Genomic DNA, 12,586 nt, shown 5'->3' with positions numbered 1-12,586 from the left:
GCAAATAAATGGGTAGACACTACTGAGGTCTTTCAACACAAGGAGGACCCCCTCCCTTTTCCTGAGAGTGACACAGTCCTCACTTTCTGCTTGTCCTCAAGACCAGGACAAAGCCAGGTCCTGAAGTCTCCAAAGTGATCGTCAATATGAGAAGTGGTGCTCAGGGGGTCTGCTCTCAGACTGAGGGCCGTGTCTGAGAGCATCCACAGAGCCTGTCCAGCCAGACAAAGGAGGATTGCAGAGACCTTGGTCTTTCAGCTTGAGGGCCAGTCCTCAGACTCCAAAATGAAAGAAGGTCAATTTGTCCTGCTTTGCTAGTGCGATGTGCTGGCCCTTGTGTGTCATCTCTTCAATGGTGTCTCAGCTTGAGGATGGTCTCCTCATGTCCCTGGAGACCGGACTACAAATACTACTACTACTCATTCTTCTTCTTCTTCTTCCCCTTCCCTTTCCTCTTCCTCTTCTTCTTTTCTTCTTCTTCCCCTTCTTCTTTGTCTTCTTCCCCTTCTTCTTCAACTGAAATAACACTGGTTTATTGGCCTGTTTTCCCCCCTCTCTCCCAGGGTTATTGTTGGGGCTCGGTGCTTGCACTACAAATCCACTGCTCCTGGAAGCTATTTTTTTTCCCTTTTGTTGCCCTTCTCTTAGTGATTATTATTGTTGTTATTTCTATCATTGTTGGATAGGATAGAGAGAAATTGAGAGAGGAGAAGAAGATAGAGAGGGGGAGAGAAATATAGACACCTGCAGACCTTCTTCACTGCCTATGAAGTGACCCCCCTTGCAGGTGGGGAGCCTCGGGCTCGAGCCTGCATCCTTATGCCGGTTATTGTACTGCGTGCCATGTGCGCTTATCCCACTGCACTACTGCCTGGCCCCTGTCTCATCAACCTCTTCTTCAGGTCACAGTCTCTTCCCCTGATGATGGTGTTAATGAACAAGAGGGGTGGAAACATTCAGTGATGGTCAGGTCAGCTCAAGTGACCTGGAGTGGAGGGCATTACACTCAGGCGCAGGTGGGATCCCTATTTACATGGGAGGGCCTGGTCTTGTCCTGGTCATGGACCAAGCCACACTGCAACTTGGCTGTCACTAGGGGTGACCTCCAACCCAGTGACTGTTTCTTCCCTGTGACCTCACTCACCTCTAACACTCAGAATTCTAGGCCTAGCAGGTAAGAGCCCTTTGTACCTGATTACACCTCTTGTTCTAGAAAAGGGCTAGAGAGGGTTTCGTGAGGGGGCAAGGCGGTGGTATACCTGGTTAAGCTCGCACATCACAGTACACAAGGCACCAGGTTCTAGCCCCTGCCCCCCCCCTGCAGGGGGAAAGCTTCAGTGGTAAAACAGGGCTTCTGGTGTCTTATGTCTCTATCTCCTCCTCCCCTCTATGTTTCTGTCTCCATCAAATAAACAAAATATTTAAAGAGGGAGAGATAGCATAATGGTTATGCAAAGAGTCTCTCATGCTTGAGGCTCTGAAGTCCCAGGTTCATTCCCCCACTCCCACCCCAGAGCCACCGCAAGTTTGTTTAAGGGAGTGGGGCGGTGGCACAGCAGGTTAAGCGCACGTGACACAAAGCGCAAGGTATGGAGGAAGGATCCCGCTTCAACCCCACCAATGTGTCCTGGAGCTCTGCTTACCCAGAGCCCCACCCCACTAGGGAAAGAGAGAGACAGGCTGGGAGTATGGATCCACCCGTCAACACCCATGTTCAGCGGAGAACCAATTACAGAAGCCAGACCTTCCACCTTCTGCATCCCACAATGACCTTGGGTCCATCCTCCCAGAGGGATAAAGAATAAGAAAGCTATCAGGGGAGGACTTGTCTGTCCAGGGAAGTCTGGTTGGCATCCTGTTGGCATCTGGAACCTGGCGGCTGAAAAGAGAGTTGACATACAAAGCCAAACAAATTGTTGACCAATCGTGGAGCTAAAGGCTGGAATAGTGTAGATGAAGAGTTGGTTTGGGGTGCTCCACTTTGTAGATAGACAGTAGGCACATTGTAATCATATTTGAACTCCCATCTTTTATACCAATGGAGAACTGTCTCCTCCACCCCTGGATGGGGTTCAGAGCTCACAGTCTCCCCATTGCCTAAATAAGAAAAGGAGGAAGAGAGTCTGAGGGTCTCTGCTGGAGGATTAGCAAGCACTGCAAGGAGCTGACCTAAAGAATACGACACTGCTGCCCACAGGTGGTCACAGATAACAAAAGATTAAAGAATTTTTTTTGTTAAGATTAAAAGATTAAAGAATTTTTGTACTAAAAAGTCGTATTCATGTTCTTTTGAAGAGAAGACTTAACCATCTCTCACAATCACCATCATCATAATAATACAGACAGATTCCCCACCTGGTGTGTCAACCTGCTAAATTCTTGTTGGGCCTGGCCACCTTCTTCTGTACAAAAAAAAAAAGAAGAAGATGCTTTCTGAAAGTCATCACTCCTATGCTCCTATGCTGGTGCACCTTTATTTTGGGCAAATGGCCCATCTCCCACAATACCCAAGACCTTGTGAATTCACCTTTAGACATTACAGATAGTATGAATTTCAAAAGACTTTGCATAATTTCAGAGTCTTGAAGTAGGAAGTATTTCATTGATTCCCTTCAAGACAGCCCATTGCGAATTAAGTTGAGAATCAGATGGAGTTAGGGGGGAAAAAAACAAGTCAAGGAAATTAAACACACAGAAAGACAGACAAATTCTGTTAATTCCCATTTTAAACATCTTAGGCATGGATTTGGATTAAATTTATTATTTACTAATAGGGTGACTGAAGGAGTAGGCACATTAGTTCATACTAATTTTTGGTCATTAGGCACAGGCTGAATCTTCTGCCTTCAATTTGAGATGGGTGGTGAGAAATTAGGCATAGAGCTATGTGGCAAATATAAACTAAAAAGAATGTGCATAGAGCGATTCTAGAGTCTCTTTGACTCCCCTCTCCTCTTCTCTCTCCTCCCTCTCCTATTCTTTAATATTCTTGTCAGTCTTTTGTTGGGAGGAGAGAGCACACCCAAGATGGGCTTTTTACTTATGTCCCACTAAGGGGAATGCCTCAGTGCTCACTACATTAGTACTTTGCAGAAAACAAGCGTGTATTCCAGATGAACTTTATGTTTCATTATTGTTTTTTCCCAGAGTTCTGCCTAGTTCTGGTTTATTGTGGTGCAGGAGATTGAACCTGGCACCTCAAGCATGAGAGTTTGTTTGCATAACCACTATGCTGTCTCTCTCACTCTCCAGGGGAATTTTCACAGGATATTATGGTTAGTATTAGTTTTTCTTGTGTGTTATTCTTAATTATCTTTATTTATTTACTTATTGGATAGAGGCCATCAGAAATTGAGAGGGCAGAGTGAGATAGAGACAGAAAGACACCTGTATCGGGAGTCAGGAAAGAGCGCAGCAGGTTAAGTGCAGGTGGAGCAAAGCGCAAGAACCGTTTAACTATCTTGGTTCATGCCCCTGGCTCCCTGCCTGCAGGGAGTCACTTCACAGGCAGTGAAACAGGTCTGCATGTGTCTATCTTTCTCTGCCCCTCTCTGTCTTCCCCTCTTCTCTCCATTTCTCTCTGTCTTATCCAACAACAATGACATCAATAACAACAGTAATAACTACAAGAATAAAACAACAAGGGCAACAAAATGGAATAAGTAAATAAATAAATATCAAAAAAAGAAATAAAGACACCTGTATCACACTGCTTCACCACTCCCATAACTTACCCCCTGCAGGTGGAGATTAGGGGCTCAAACTAAGATCCTTGCGTGTTATAACATGTGCACTCACTCAGGTGTGTCACCACCTGGCCCTGATATATTAGCCTTTAGATTTAGTTGTTAGTTGTTGCATTTTGTATTTGTAATTCTGAGTCCATTCATAGAAACAAGCACATAAGTCAAGAATTAATAATAATTAATTCCTCTTCGTTCTGAATTTTTTTTCTTTTGTCCTCAGAGGTATTCACTGCAGCAGAGTGATTTTTTTCAGACAAAGCAGGAGAGGGAAAGACACCAAGACACCAGCTACCCTAGTGCAGTGGGAGTGAGGCTCCAAGCTGGGTCACATGACTGGCAGCAGACACCCTGCCTGGTGACTTACCTTGTTGTTGCAGTAATTTTAATAAGGTTTTGTATTTCAAATAATAAAACTCTATTTTTCTTTACTAGAGCACTACTCAGCTCAGGCTTATGGTGGTGTGGGGATTGAACCTGGGTCTACAAAGCCTCAGGCATGAGAGTCTGTTTGTATAACTATTATGCCTGCCTATAACATAACTGTTGAACACTATTTGTAAATAATTTGCATTCCCTTTACTTATTGGATAGAGACAACCAGAAATTGAGAGTGTGGGGGAGACAGAGAGGGAGAGAGACAGAGAGACACCTGCAGCACTACTTCACCACTCATGAAGCTTTCCCCCTGTAGGTGGGGACTGGGGGCTTGTACCTGGGTCCTTGCACACTGTAACATGTGCGCTCAACCAGGTGTGACACCACTCAACCCGTTAACACAATTTCTTTCAGTGTTATACTAAAATAAAAATGTTCCTTAATAATAATAATAACAATAATAATAATAATAATAATAATAATAATAATAATAATAATAATAATAGAAACAAGAGGGAAGGAATAAAGCTAGTAATGGAAGAAATGACCACTAGGAGCAGTGTATGCATCATAGAATCATGAAGTCCAGCAATAACCTAGATGGCAGTAAAAATAAAACTGCACTTTTCCCTTAAAAAAAGTTCTGGGCTGGGTGGTGGTGCACCTGGTTAAGCACACATGTTACAATGCACAAGAACCCAGGTTCCAGTCCCCGGTCCCCACAAACAGGAAAAAAGCTTCACAAGTGGTGAAGCAGTGCTGCAGGTGTCTCTCTATCTCTCTTCCTCTCTATTCTCCCTTTCCTCTTGATTTTTGGCTGTCTCTATCCAATAAATAAATAAAGATAATAAAACAAAATATAAAAAAGTTCTATGCATCAAAAAGTTTGAGACATTCAATCCATTCGTCCTCTCTCATATAAATTGAATAGGGGTTTGTGAGACTATAGAAAACAAGGACAATGATAGGGAAAATTAAAAAATTTAAAAATCACTTGAATAAGATAAGAGACAAGCACACCAGCAGCACTACAGAGTGGCCTCTCCTCTCAGTTCTCAGCACTCACCACTGTTGCTCACCTTGTGGGATGTTCTGATTTGAATTTCTTTCTTTTTTAAAAAATATTTATTTATTCCCTTGTTTTATTGTTGTTGTTATTGTTGTTGGAGAGGACAGAGAGAAGTGGAGACAGGGGAGACAAAGAGAGACAAAGAGATATTTTTGTGAGAGATGTTACACATGTACAAACTACTGTATTTTCCTGTTGACAGAAAAACATTAACCTGTCCCCTCTATAAAGCAGAAAAACTGCTTTACACAAAAATATTATAGAATTTATCAGGGGGCTGATCAGTGGTGCACCAAGCTGAGCACATACCATTACCATATGCAAGGAACCTGATTGGAGCCCTCATTCCCCTAACTGTATAGGGGCACTTTAGAAGCAGTGAAGCAGATCTGCAGATAATATTCTCTCCAGATCTATTTCCCCTTTCCTCTCAATTTCACTTTGCCCTCTCCGATAAAATAGAAAGGAGAGAGAGAGAGAGAGAGAGAGAAGGGATAAATAGAGAGAGAGTGAAGGGATAAATATTGGATGAGTTCACTCATAACAAAAGCAAGACCAAAACCACATGGTCATATCAATTGATGTGGAGAAACCTTTGACAAAATACAACATCCCGTTATGACCAAAACACTACAAAAAATGGGAATAGATGGAAAATTCCTCAAGATAGTGGAGTCTATATATGGCAAACCTACAGCCAACATCATACTCAATGGTGAAAAACTGGAAGCATTTCCTCTTCGGTCAGGTAGAAAGGGCTGACCACCATCACCATTACTATTCAACATAGTGTTGGAAGTTCTTGCCATAGCAATCAGCCAGGAGCAAGGAGTTAAAGGGATACAGGTTGGAAGAGAAGAAGTCAAACTCTCCCTATTTGCAGATGACATGATAGTATACACAGAAAAACCTAATTAATCCAGCAAGAAGCTTTTGGAAATCATTAGCAAGTACAGTAAGATGCCAGACTACAAAACTAACATTCAAAAGTCAGTGGCATTCCTCTATGCAAACACTAAGTTAGATGAAATTGAAATACAGAAATCAATTCCTTTTACTGTAGCAACAAAGACAATAAAATATCTAGGAATAAACCTAACCAAAGAAGTGAAAGACTTGTATACTGAAAATTATGAGTCACTTCTCAAGGAAATTGAAAAAGACACAAAGAAGTGGAAAGATATTCCATGTTCATGGGTTGGAAGAATTAACATCATCAAAATGAATATACTACACAGAGCCATCTACAAATTTAATGCTATCCCTGTTGTATGCTTTACATTGGGTTGTTCTAGCTCTTCCCCTGCCAAGAAAATTGGTTCAGGCCCGCTTGTCCCTGCCCCAAGGAACCCCAAGAGAGTTCGAGAGTTCGAGAGTGCTTGGCGCCGCCGCAGGGGAAAGAGGCAGCAGAGTTCTGTTTGGAAATCAGTTCGGTTTAGTTTATAAATCGTTGTTCCTGAATAAAGAAATACAGCTTCCCTGCCCAGCCGTATGTCTCTGGTCATCTCTGTTACCTGCCTGTGAAGCTAGCCCGGCCAGCTGGAGCCTCCGAATTTTAACAACAAATTGCGTCCATGTGGATCTGACCTGCGCATCTCTCAGGTAAGTGAAGACAATTTGGCTACCTATGTACTATGGCCTTCTCTTCTGCTTGTGAAGAGATCTGCAAAGGCCTCTGCTCTTTCTTCACGAGACTGTTTTGCTGTTTCTGGAACATTTATCTCTTGACCACTCTGTGGTTTTCACTCGCTCGGGTGCACTCAAAACAGCCAGAGGAGTCGGGAAGAGCCAGCGGGCAAGAGGCCAGGCACGGAGCTGCCTTTTCCACCTAGTGGAATAGCCAGCCAGCCGGCTGTGCTCAGACAACCCCGCGCACCATGCCCGCAGCCCCACAGTCCCGCAGCCTGCAGGAGGCCAACGCCAGCACACAGGATCCCGACGCCAGCACACAGGAGCCCGATGCCAACACGCTAGAGCCCGATGCCAACATGCAGGAGCCTGATGCCAACATGCAGGAGCCTGAGGCCAGCCCACAGGAGCCGGCTCTCCACCGTGTGGCGCAGGGCACTGGACGTGTGATCCCTCCACGCTGCTCAGCCACTGTGAGCAGGACAGCAGACATGACAGGGCTGCGGCGGCCTATCATGGCCGCCACCCCTGGGCACCTCAGCCTGCGCCTTCTACAACGCTGGCCCGCCCGCCCTCGTGCTATGAATTCTGGACAGATCCCGAACCCCCCGGGCTCCCTGCCGAAACTGGGCACACTGGCCGAGATCTCCAGCTCCGGTCTGATGGCAGACAAGCTGGAGTACACAGATATTTGTACAGAGATCACAACCTGCAATTCCTAGCAGTGAAGGTGCCCAAGAGACCACCACTGGACAATGCACCCCCCAACAACTAAGACAGTACATATCTAAATTCATGTTTGAAATGACATGTCTTCATAACAAAGGTTTCTCTCCTTGTGTATTAATGACCATGTATATGTGTATGTTTAAAGTTTGGGCGGTGGGAATTGTGTGGAGTTGTACCCCTCCTACCCTATGGTTTTGTTAATTAATCCTTTCTTAAATAAAAAATAAATAAATAAAAAAATAAAAAAAAGAGGAAAAAAATAAATAAATAAATAAAGTTTGGTGGTAAACAGTAACTAATGCTAAATTCTTATTAGGCAAAGTTAAATTTAAAAGGTTTTCAACGTAATTCTCATAAAGATAAAATTAACTTACATTTAAAGTCTGAGGTAAAATTAGTTAACAATCAATATATTTTAACTAAGTTGGTCTAAATAAAAGGTTAAATAGACTTGTTGATATGTAAAACTCTCCATTACCTTCTCTATTAGAAATGGTAGATCGCACAATGGCTATGCTAATTATTCTCATGCCTGAGGTTTCCTTTCCTGCGCACACCTAGGGTGTGTCTCCATCTTGAATGGGTGTAACAAAAGGTTAAAAAGACGTTGTTGATATGTAAAAGTCTCAAATTCCTTCTCTATTAGAAACATTAGATTGCGCTATGATTATGCTAATGACAAATTTTGTTTCATAGTAAGTAAATTGCAGCCAGCTGCCTTTGGGACTCTAGGCCGTTCCCCGCCCCCATACAAATGCGTGTCGAGGCAAGTACGCCCCCCAGAGGCAAGAAATGTTTTTTTAAGCTGATAAAGTTTTGCCCACAGAGGCAAAAAAATGGCCCCCTCAGCCCTTCCCTTGGCAGCACACTGGTTCTTGTTACTTGCTTGCATGTTTCTCCAAGTTTGTGCCAGTTTCTTTTTTAAAAATGCCTGTATGATAGAGGTTTCTGTTCACCCCTCACCCCTGATACTGTGGTCATTTAGTTAAAAAGAAAAGGGGGAATTGTTGTATGCTTTACATTGGGTTGTTCTAGCTCTCCCCCTGCCAAGAAAATTGGTTCAAGCCCGCTTGTCCCCACCCCAAGGAACCCCAAGAGAGTTCCAGAGTTCGAGAGTTCGAGAGTGCTTGGCGCTGCTGCGGGGGAAAGAGGTAGCAGAGTTCTGTTTGGTGATTAGTGTGGTTTAGTTTATAAAATGTTGTTCCTGAATAAAGAAGTACAGCTTCCCTGCCCAGCCGTATGTCTCTTGTCATCTCTGTTACCCGTCCGTGAAGCTAGCCCGGCCAGCTGGAGCCTCCAAATTTTAACAACATATCCCAATCAAGATCCCAAGCACATTTTTTAGGAGAATAGAAAAAATGCTACAAATGTTTATCTGGAACCAGAAAATACCTAGAATTGCCAAAACAATCTTGAGAAGAAAGAACAGAACAGGAGGCATCACACTCCCAGATCTCAAATTGTATTATAGGGCCATTGTCATCAAACTGCTTGGCACTGGAACATGAATAGACACACTGACCAGTGGAATAGAATTTAGAGCCCGGAAGTGGCCCCCACACCTATGGATATCTGATCTTTGACAAAGGAGCTCACTATCAAATGGGGAAAGCAGAGTCTCTTCAACAAATGGTGTTGGAAATAATGGGTTGAAACATACAGAAGAATGAAACTGAACCACTGTATTTCGCCAAGTACAAAAGTAAATTCCAAGTAGATCAAGGTCTTGGATGTTAGACCAGAAACTATCACATACTTAGAGGAAAATATTGGCAGAACTCTTTTCTGCATACATTTTAAAGACATCTTCAATGAAACGAATCCACTTACAAAGAAGTCTAAGGCAAGTATAAACCTATGGGACTACATCAAATTAAGAAGCTTCTTCACAGCAAAAGAGACCACTACCCAAACCAAGAGACACCTCACAGAATGGGAGAAGATCTTTACATGCCATAATCAGACAAAAGTTTAATAGCCTATATATATATATATATATATATATATATATATATATATATATATATATATATATATAAAGAGCTTGCCAAACTCAAAAACAAGACAACAAATAACCCTATCCAAAAATGGGGTGAGGACATGGACAAAATATTCACCACAGAAGAGATCCAGAAACTGAGAAACACATGAAAAAATGCTCCAAGTCTCTGATTGTCAGAGAGATGCAAATAAAGACAATGAAGAGATACCACTTCACTCCTGTGAGAATGTCATACATCAGAAAAGGTAACAGCAGCAAATGCTAGAGAGGGTGTGGGGTCAAAGAAACCCTCCTGCACTGCTGGTGGGAATGTCAATTGGTCCAACCTCTGTGGAGAACAGTCTGGAGAACTCTCAGAAGGATAGAAATGGACCTACCCTATGATTTGCAATTCCTTTCCCGGGGATATATCCTAAAGAGCCCAACATATCCATCCAAAAAGATCTGTGTACACATATGTTCTTGGCAGCACAATTTGTAATAGCCAAAACCCGGAAGCAACCCAGGTGTCCAACAACAGATGAGTGGCTGAGCAAGTTGTAGTATATATACACAATGGAATACTACTCAGTTGTAAAAAATGGTGACTTCAACATTTTCAGCTGATCTTGGATGGACCGTGAAAAATTCATGTTAAGTGAAATCAGTCAGAAACAGAAGGATGAATATGGGATGATCTCACTCTCAGGCAGAAGTTGAAAAACAAGATCAAAAGAAAAAAAAAAACACAAGTAGAACCTGAAATGGAACTGGCATATTGCACCAAAGTAAAAGACTCTGGGGTGGGGGTTGGTGGGTGGGGAGAATACAGGTCCAAGAAAGATGACAGAGGACCTAGTGGGGGTTGTATTGTTATATGGGAAACTGGGGAATGTTATGCATGTACAAACTATTGTATTTACTGTTGAATGTAAAACATTAATTCCCCAATAAAGAAAAAAGAAATTAAAAAGTAAATAAATAAAATAAATAAAACAATTGGGCCAAAAAAATAAAAAGAAATTTAAAAACAAGATCAGAAGAGAAGACACTAAGCAGAACTTGAACTAGAGTTGGTGTGTTGCATTAAAGAAAAAAAACTCTGCGGTGGGTAGGGATTCATGTCCTAGCACACGATGACAGAGGAGGACCAGTGGGGATTGTATTTTTATGTGGACATATTCTGCATGTACAAACTATTGTATTGCTTTTTTTTTCTTAGTCTTAGGTTTTTACAGCATTTTGTTTATTCATTTATTAGAAAAACACAGAGAAGTCAAGAGGGAAGGTGTAAATAGAGAGAGACACCTGAAACTCTGCCTCTCCACTCTTCAAGGTTTCCTTTTTCAAGTGGGGGCACGGGCTTGAACCCACGTCCCTGCACTTTGTAACATGTACATGCAATTGGTGGGTCACTGCCCACTCCCTAGAAGGTTTTTGATTCTAAGAATTCATCTTTTTTTTCCTAGATTGCCCAATGTGTTGGAATATAGATGTTCTTTCTATTTTGCAAATGGTGACCCAATTAAAATAGTCTCTAGTTGACTATAAGATTTTACATGGTTCTTTTTCTTTTTTTCTTAATTTCTTTATTGGGGAATTAATGTTTTACATTAAACTACTACATTTCATTGTCTACTGTAAACCACTAATACAAAATTTAAAAATTTTTTTAAAATAATGGCTTATTACACATTTTTGTAGTGAGACAATCATATTTCAGAATATTTGGCTTATATATGTAATAATCAAATTCAGGAGGAAATATATATCTAAATCTATATTGTTAGATATAGAAGTTGAGCTCCACCACCATTCATGCAGGCCAAGCGAGGCTTCCCCAGTATTCACATGCAGTACCAGGATTTAATGCGAGGGCCTTAAGACATGGGGAGAGATGTACATTTTACAAAATAAATGTCTTTCTAGTTATATCCAGACAAATGTATTTTAAAATAAACATAATAAATATTCTAAATGAATAAAAAAGGAAATATTAATGGACAATATCACCAACTTGCATGGTCAAATGTGAATATATATAATTTTGTATGATAACAAGAACAAAGGAATTAATTTTAAGTAAAAAGGCAGTATGATGCATCTGAGACAGTATTTGTGTTTCTAAATATCTCTGTCTAAATGAGGGGAATTTCACACAACAAATCCATGTTAAAAGGAGGGGGTCTTATTGGTAATCAAAAGGTAGTGTCTCATGAGATAGGGCATATATTCACATGTATCTGTAAATTAGGGCAAAGTATATGCCTGAAAGCAAAAGTGCACAGTAGTCTGCAGTGAGGTAATATATGCAGCAAGCAAGGAGAAAGACCTGAAAAGACACCATACAGTTCCTAATGAAATAGTTTCTACTTAGACTTAGTTACCCTCCTCACCTACTTCCTGTTACACTTCTCTCACTTACTCCAAAGCTAACCTTATCAAAGCAAGGACTGCAAAAGCTGAATAAGGTCAAGAGACTTCAATGATGACACTTTAGTCACTATCAGGCCACCCTATCACCTGGGGCCCTAGTCGGGGAGTCCTGAGATTCCCACACAGACATGATGTGCCTAGACGCTCTCCATTGTTACCAGTCATTTCTATCAGGAACAACACAATGGACCCCTTTGTGGGCCTCCATAGGACCTTGTCTTCAGCATGGATCAGCAATGGTAGAGAATATTCCATCCTGCAAAGGGAGGATGGACAACATACTTAATGCTACACCTAAGAAATATGAGTCCTGAAACTGGGACAGCTTGAAACGTTCCTACTCATGACCACAGAATGTGAGCTCAGATCTACGGGGATGCAGAGGTCACATAGGCTTCTAAACTGAATATGGGCACTATAGCAGATCAGATCTTATAGATGGGGTTTATAGTCAACAATATTTATACACCTTTCTCATATTTGGGAACTACTTTCTTCCCTGATCCAGCTTTCTGGTCCATTTTCCAGCTATGGTATCATCTCCCCAACAATAAATTGTATCCACCTGCATATCAGATGTTAGGCTCATAAAAAGGAAAAAAAAACAAAACTAGTATAGTC

This window comes from Erinaceus europaeus, chromosome 23 (genome assembly GCF_950295315.1).
Source record: "Erinaceus europaeus chromosome 23, mEriEur2.1, whole genome shotgun sequence".
NCBI classification, from domain to species: domain Eukaryota; kingdom Metazoa; phylum Chordata; class Mammalia; order Eulipotyphla; family Erinaceidae; genus Erinaceus; species Erinaceus europaeus.
Note: the sequence above shows the minus strand (reverse complement) of the source record.